This window comes from Leuresthes tenuis, unplaced genomic scaffold (assembly GCF_036924035.1).
Source record: "Leuresthes tenuis unplaced genomic scaffold, fLeuTen1.0.hap1 SCAF_5, whole genome shotgun sequence".
Taxonomy (NCBI): Eukaryota; Metazoa; Chordata; class Actinopteri; order Atheriniformes; family Atherinopsidae; genus Leuresthes; species Leuresthes tenuis.
This window is the reverse complement of record NW_027325359.1, coordinates 33255021-33263541: the sequence shown is the minus strand read 5'-3', so window position 1 is coordinate 33263541 and position 8521 is coordinate 33255021. Positions and strand designations below refer to the sequence as shown.

Genomic DNA, 8521 nt, shown 5'->3' with positions numbered 1-8521 from the left:
ACGTTTGTTAAGATTTAAGAAAAAAAATCTAAACAATAGCATGTTTGGTTTGATGCTGAGATGAAAAAGGAAATAAACAAAATCACATTAAAATGAAATCCAAAGAATAAGACTCATGAGAATCAAAAAATTGGTGAAATCATAATTATACCTTCAAGCTCCTTAAAGGGAATGTTTTTTTTAACCCTAGACCTTATTTCTGGCAAAAAAATACGTTCATCTACTCACGAGAACAGTTTGGTGAAAATCGGCGTTCTTCGGAAGATATTTAGATAACTCGAGCTCCATATAACGGAGTGAACGGGGCTTAGACGATGCAGCCTCTAAATAAGGCATTATCTGTCTTTATTTCACCAATACTTTAAGAAGAATGAATGAATGAATGCATACGGTTGCACTGTTATTTAGAGGCTGTTTTGTCTCTGCCCTGTTCACTCCATTATATGGATATACGCAGATATCAAGTTATCTAAATATCTTCTGAAGGACGCCGACTTACACCAAACTGTTCTCGGTGAGTAGATGAACGTATTTCCGCCAGAAATAACGTTTAGGGTTAAAAAAAACTAACTTCAACTTTAAGCATTTGAGGTGAATTTTGAAAGCAGCATTTGAAAAAAACAAAACCGTCACTCCTTAAAGAGTTAAAACAGGTGTGTCTCAATATAGATCAACAGCTCAGAGTCACAACATCACCTCAAACAGAACACATGCATATAAAAAGGTACACTGCAGTGGAAAAGATGACCCAGGAAGTTGTTGCATGATCAGTGAAAGGCCCTTGAACCGTTGGGGTCCTTTAATCTAACACTGTAACGATGAAAGTAACTTTTGGAAGGCTTGGGCCTACCTTTGTAAACATGGTCCATGTCTACAGCTTCTGGTCTGAAACGATTCTATTGTGAACATAGAACTTCACACCTCTCCAGTCTCTGTGAGCGAGGGCTTCAGGGGAAGCAGCAATGCACTTCTCACAGTCTTGTTTTCCAGGAGTCTTACCCGTACCAATGAAAACAATCAGACTTTTCAACTGCTTTCACCTCCTCTGTTGACCACTTTCTTGCCTTTTTACGACCTTGGAAAGGAGATTATAAAGAACATTTATTACACAGGAAATGTAATACATGCTGAAAATTGTCACATTAACAGGGGCGGGGAAGCCAGCCTGACCTTCCTGCCCTCCCACCCACAGGTGTATGTGCTTGTTGTGTATGTAAGGGGTCGTTAAAGAACATGGGTTGAGTTGAGAGCTTACATATGTTTGGCCTGGACACGTTTCCCATATATAAAATTGTTCATTTTCATTTCATGCTCATATTCAGTTAATTGTTTAGGAGTTACGTGCTTTGTAATTTCTCTCACACTGCCGTTTACTTAGCTACCAGATAAGTGTTTTGGCATATGTATATTAGTGTTCAAACTGAGGGTTATTCCAGAAAGAAGGTTCAACAAAGTCCGAGCCGAACCCTGAACTCCGAGTTGACTTATCCTGTAAAAGTGAAACTTTGAGTTTTCAGTTCCAGAACCGTTAATCTGAGTTAGTTCAGACGACTCTAGTTTATTAACCGAGTTTTCACATAACCCGCATTCTGGAATACACCTCAGTGCTGAAGTAAAGACCTTGTCCTACAAAAAACGATCAAAAGAATATTTTCATTTCACACCATTTGTGAGGCAAAGGCATTGTGATGACAAAGTAAATATCCCAGCCAAGCAGAAGAGACTGCTCAGACTAGCTGGTGTCTGACATGAAAAGGGTCGATCAGCCTTTGATTTTCCTCTTGCTGTTCAGTTACAGTGTATAGAAACTGCTGTTGACACAAATGTACATCATGTTGGGAAAAAAGAGCCATGGGTCACACTTACCTCCGGAGCTTTGCTCTTCTACAGCCTGCTGCTTGTGTTCAGTCACTGAAGCTCCTCCTGGAAAACATTCATAGAAAATCAACTCATAAACAGGGCAAAACTGAGCTTCTGCATGTTGTGTAACGTGTGTGCATGTCCACAGTTACCGTGTATAGTCGCTCTGACCAAACACAGCTACAAGAATAATTAAACATACATGTGGAAATACAGGACACATAATAACGATGCTACATTCTTACCTCCCGAGCTTTGCTTCTGTCCAAGCTGCTGCTCTGAAGTGCCTTTCATACGTCGAGTCACAGGTTCCTCTCCTGGAAAACATTTATGGGAAATAAAATGATGTACCTGGCATGACAAGCCATCTATACGGACTGACTGTATGATGTCCAGAATGTATAGCTTGAGGATGTTATCATTAATACAAAAAAAGGGGAATGTTGTTATGATCTAGCACAGTGGTTCCCAACCTTTTTTCTTAAAGCCCCCCCTGCCTGTGTCCAAGACAAGCAAGGTCCCCCACACCTTCCTCTCCCAGCTGCGACCGCTGTCTGCACAAATGCATCAAAAGAATGACGTTATCAAGTCATTTATTTACAAAAAACAGCTATTCCCTTTGTTCTACAATCATTTTATGTCATCAAGTGTGTCATACACAAAAAACAACAACTGCAAGGACATGAAAATGTCTCTTTTCAAGAGAGTATTTAAACTTCAACATTTAAACTTCACAATTTGAACATGAACTGAACTTTCTTCCTGCCATACAGAGTTAGCCTATTTTTATCACAAATCAAACAGTCAGATATACATCAGATCAACATACAGTTTTTTTTCTCTTCTGTCACAAATAACTTTAAGGACATGTTTGCATGTTAGAAAAAAACAGTTTTCAGAGATCTATCAGCAGCTCTGATCTGCTTAAGACAATTAACTGAAACAGGAGATCTGTGACAGTTTCTGACCCAACTGCACTGCTGTTTATGTACAACCATTACAATAACTAACATCCATAACAATAAACATTTTATCTTCTTTTTTTTTATTATTTTGTTTTTTTACTCTGTGTCAGTCTGTTCATAAACTAATGACCACCTTGGGCTTGCATAGCTCTGACCAGTGATGCCACGTCAGGTGTGATGGTTGTGACAGCCGGCCTAAAGTCCTGGTGGACATCGAGTCTGTTGTTTTTATTGTTACACTGAAAGCTGTCTCAGACAGGTAGGTAGTACTAAATGGGAGAATAACCTTTGTTACTGCGTGTTTGGCCAGGGTGGGACAGTGTGTCCTTTGATAATCCAAAACCGTTTGTATCCGTTGTCCTGGAGATATTTTTTGACACAGAATCAGCTTGAAGGTCACAAAGTTCATCTTCACAGCCGAGGTACGCCACGTCCTCAATGCTGGAAATGTAGGGATCCATCACCCACATTTCCTTTGACAAATAGTGGTCGATGTCGGCAAAGCGGTTCTTAACCTCCTCACGGAGCAGCTTCATGTGCCGGGTTCACTCTGTGCGTAAAGACGCACTGACAGTGCCAACAGACTGCTTCAGCAGAAGTGGAAAATGCTGCAAGTCCCCATTTGACATTTTTGCAGCTCTGTACTCCAGTTTGTGCACAAAAGCATCCAGAGCGTCTTTGCACTGCATGACGTTTGATTCGGGTCCCTGCATCCGCTTTTCGTCTCATTGTACAGCGTGAATGTGTCTGCCAGGTCGGCAGCTTTGATCCAAAACGCATCAGTCAGCTGTTCACGCAGTGGTTGGTTGTGATGTTGCAAGAATTCTTTAATTTTTTCTTGCAGTTCCATAAAACGCACAAGCACTCGTCCACTTGGACACCTCCGTGTGTAGCAGTAATGTCCTCGCACAGTTGGGCAGAAAGTCTCTTATTAGAAGGGCGAGCTTTGATGAAATTTACCACTTTAACAACAGTTGACAGGGTGTTGCTGAGGTCTTCTGAAAGTTTTTTACTGGCCAATGCATGGCGATGCAGCATGCAGTGAAAAATCGGGGCTTTTTCTTCAGGCGGGTGTTAAATCCCTTGTTTTTGCTCATCATCAAAATATTCCCGACTTTCACCAGCAGTCTCGGGGTGTTTCGTCTCCTGGTGTCGTTTAAGTTTGCTTGGCTTCATGCAATCATTAGCTAGCTTCTCACCACAAATGACACATTCTGGCTGAAATGTGTCCTGGCCTTCCATAAAACCCAAATCGAGGTAACTGTCCTGATATTGCCTTGTTTTTGTAACACATTTCTTTTTTGATACCGAGGACATATCATCATTTTTTCGTTTCCCCGACATTTTGTGTGATACTAAACAATCGACCAGGTAACGTAGCCGGTTGTCCCGAGAGACTGAATGGAAGTTCAGAGGTCACACGTGTTGGTAATTTATAGAAGAAAAAAAAATTGCAGACGAAAAATGTTTTTTAATTCTTTTAAAGACCTTTTATGATCAAATTGAGTTTATTACTGGGATTTTTTAAATTGAATATACACAAATATATTTTTAATAACTTGACAACCTCAGAACAGACAAAGCTCTGCGCACCCCTAGGGGGGGCGTGGACCCCAGGTTGGGAACCACTGCTTTAGGTCCTGAGGCCTCTGTCCTTCCACATGTTGAAGAGGAAGAACAAAGTGACCTGAGCAGTCCAGACACCAGTGAAGATGAAGAGGACGACACACTGTAGGTAATGTATTTCTGTTTGTTTATTTCTGCTCATTCACAAACCCAGATCTGTTACTGTTACTGTTGAAGGATTCTCTTTTTCTCTGCTTCTCATGTGGGGATAAGAGGGAAATGCAATTTAAATGATCTGTATGTGCTGTACATATGGCATTATTGATAATAAAGTTGATAATTAAAGCTCTGCGCACCCCTAGGGGGGGCGTGGACCCCAGGTTGGGAACCACTGCTCTTGGTCCTGAGGCCTTTCAGAAGACATGTTTCCTAACATGTGAGCAGCCAACTCACAGAGAGTGAAGAGAGCACCAAATCTTTGGCAGAAATGAATTATTTGTAAGCATTTCTTTAGCCACCTTCATGCACCCACTAAAGTACTGAAACGTTCTTGGGATGTTCCAGAGCAGCGGTCTATGAGAAACCAAACCTGCTCAACATTCGCTCGGGACTTCTTTCAGATATTTTTTCACCCAGCCCCCCCTCCACTCTCCAGACACCCGTTCTCCCGCACCCTTTCCCTCGTATTTCCAGCCGTGAGGGTGCATCTCAAGCAGAAAGCTTCCCTCTGCGGACAAGTTTGTCCTGCATGGTGTCAGGATGACCGAGCGGTCTAAGGCGCCAGACTCAAGGCTTGATTCCTTCCTTAGCAGAGGCACTTCTGGTCTCTAAAAGGAGACGTGGGTTCAAATCCCACTCCTGACATTTACTGCATGCTGAAATCTTACTTGCATATTAGAAGACCATGACCATGATCCCTCAATGTGGGTCATGATAGGAAGGAGGTTCAAAGGTCCCGTGACACAAACATGACACAACAATTTAGGACATCGAGGCGAAGGTATACCTGCTGTTTGGATTTTTGGAAAAACATGAAGTAGCATCAAGAGGTTAACTTTCCAGGTAACAGAACGGCAGTGGTCGCAACATCCCATCATTTTGTGGTTAAAATGTACCTAAACAAATAACGAAAACTTTATTTTCTTTTTAATGAAATAAAACGATAACCGCGCGTGCTAAACTTTTGCTTGTTTGAACAGAGCAGCTGCATTCTTGGCTTTATGTTAGACACGGCCACGCGAAGATCACTCTCAACTCTGAGGAGTCGTGATCGCTACTGCTGCGGGACGGATGAGACTCTCCGCGATCGTGTGAGCCTTTTTCGATTGGGCCACTAGATATGCCACCTCATATGAAGTTGCCAGGGCGTTTGCACGGACAGTATATTCACTCACCACTGTTTTTTGCATTGTTAGTTCTTGCTCTCTGCGCTGAAAAAATCAATTGGTTTATGAATTAAGCTGCTGTGTTTTGACTCTAAATGTCTCTTAAGTTTTACCGGCTTGAAGCTCTCGTGTGCCAGCACCTCAGAGCAAATGACACATTGTGGGTAGTCAACGCTGTTTTTTGTTGTGCAGGAAAAGCCCTATTTCAAAAAAGTCGGGCTGATATTTACGGAGCCTCGAACCTTTATCAGTTGCCGGTGTCGGCCCGGTCAGTGCCCTTCTTTTCTCTGGTGGTGGTTCTGGTTCTGATCTCTTTTTCTTCGTTCTCCCCCCACCACTTCACCACAGAGTGCTTCACTGACCAGAATCTGACCCGCACAGATTAGAATCGCATACAAACGCTGCGTTGATACAATGAATTTTGGACAAACAATGAAGCAGAAAACAACTCTCTGTTTGAAATTCTGTAATTTAATATGAATGTAACAACGCTTACTTTTATAATGTTTAAGTAGCCTAATGTTTAAGTTTACGTTCTGCGATTTCAATTTCAGTCTATGAACGGTTATGGTGTGTGAATGTGTCTCTATGGTGTCAGGATGGCCGAGCGGTCTAAGGCGCCAGACTCAAGGCTTGATTCCTTCCTGCGCAAAGGAAGGGAGCCAATCTTTACGCCCGTCTCGCAAGCAAAAGCACCCCAAAAAATAAAGAATAATGAAATATCGTTGACATTATTCCCTGCAGCTATATTCAGGCGATATCTCTATGCATTTTGGAAAATTGTGAGTTGCATGTTAATTGACTCACCTGGCGAGTTAGATTGCAGTTAGATTCGAACCGGAGATCTGCCGGACAGAGCTATGACGCTCCCTAGCGATCAGAAATCCGATTGCTATTTCTGATCATTGTCATCATCATCATCATCATCTGCCGCTTATCCGGGGGTCGGGTCGCGGGGGCAGCAGCTTGAGCAGAGAAACCCAGACGTCTCTGTCCCCGGCCACTTCTTCCAGCTCTTCCGGGGGGACCCCGAGGCGTTCCCAGGCCAGCCGAGAGACATAGTCTCTCCAGCGTGTCCTGGGTCTTCCCCGGGGTCTCCTCCCAGTGGGACGTGCCCGGAACACCTCCCCAGGGAGGCGCCCAGGGGGCATCCTAACCAGATGCCCGAGCCACCTCATCTGACTCCTCTCAATGCGGAGGAGCAGCGGTTCTACTCCGAGCCCCTCCCGGATGACTGAGCTTCTCACCCTATCTCTAAGGGAGAGCCCAGACACCCTGCGGAGGAAACCCATTTCGGCCGCTTGTATTCGCGATCTTGTTCTTTCGGTCACTACCCACAACTCGTGACCATAGGTGAGGATGGGAACGTAGATTGACCAGTAAGTAGAGAGCTTCGCCTTCTGGCTCAGCTCCCTCTTCACAACGACGGGTCGGTGCAGAGCCCGCAACACTGCAGACGCCGGACCGATTCGCCCGTCAATCTCCCGCTCCATTCGTCCCTCACTCGTGAACAAGACCCCGAGATACTTGAACTCCTCCACTTGGGGAAGGATCTCATTCCCGACCCGGAGAGAGCATTCCACCCTTTTCCGGCTGAGAACCATAGTCTCGGATTTGGAGGTGCTGATTCTCATCCCAGCCGCTTCACACTCGGCTGCGAATCGCTCCAGTGAGAGTTGAAGGTCACGGCCTGACGACGCTAACAGAACCACATCATCTGCAAAAAGCAGAGACCCGATTCTGAGGTCGCCAAATCGGACACCCTCAACACCCTGGCTGCGCCTAGAAATTCTGTCCATAAAGGTTAGGAACAGAATCGGTGACAAAGGGCAGCCCTGACGGAGTCCAACTCTCACCGGAAACGTATCCGACTTACTGCCGGCAATGCGGACCAAACTCTGGCACCGGTCATACAGAGACCGAACGGCCCCTATCAAGGGGTCCGGCACTCCATATTCCCGGAGCACCCCCCACAGGACTCCACGAGGGACACGGTCGAACGCTTTCTCCAAGTCCACAAAACACATGTAGACTGGTTGGGCGAACTCCCATGCACCCTCCAGGATCCTGCCGAGGGTATAGAGCTGGTCCACTGTTCCACGGCCAGGACGAAAGCCACACTGCATCTCCTGAATCCGAGGCTCGATTATCCGACGGATCCTCCTCTCCAATACCCCCGAATAGACCTTACCAGGGAGGCTGAGGAGTGTGATACCCCTATAGTTGGAACACACCCTCCGGTCCCCCTTTTTAAAGAGGGGGACCACCACCCCAATCTGCCAGTCCAGAGGCACTGTCCCCGATGTCCACGCGATGCTGCAGAGGCGTGTCAGCCAAGACAGCCCTACAACATCCAGAGCCTTGAGGAACTCAGGACGGACCTCATCCACCCCCGGGGCCTTGCCACCGAGGAGCTTTTTGACCACCTCGGCAACCTCAGCCCCAGAAATGGGAGGCCCCGTCTCCGAGTTCTCCGACTCTGCCTCTTCCGAGCACGTGTTGGTAGGATTGAAGAGTTCCTCGAAGTACTCCCCCCACCGACTCACAACATCCCTAGTTGAGGTCAGCAAAGCCCCGTCCCCACTGTAAACAGTGTTGACTGTGAGCCGCTTCCCCCCCCTGAGACGCCGGATGGTGGACCAGAATCTCTTCGAGGCCGTCTGGAAATCGTTCTCCATGGTCTCACCGAACTCCTCCCAGGCCCGAGTTTTTGCCTCAGCAACCGCCGAAGCCGCAGCCCGTCTG

General features: G+C 45.7%; 1 non-coding gene across 1 annotated transcript; it reads left to right on the top strand.

Moving 5' to 3' along the window:
* The first annotated feature begins 5144 nt into the window (after positions 1-5144).
* Positions 5145-5255, top strand: trnal-caa (transfer RNA leucine (anticodon CAA)). The gene is made up of 2 exons: positions 5145-5182; positions 5210-5255. It is a non-coding gene; the product is annotated as a tRNA-Leu (tRNA).
* Positions 5256-8521: the final 3266 nt, after the last annotated feature.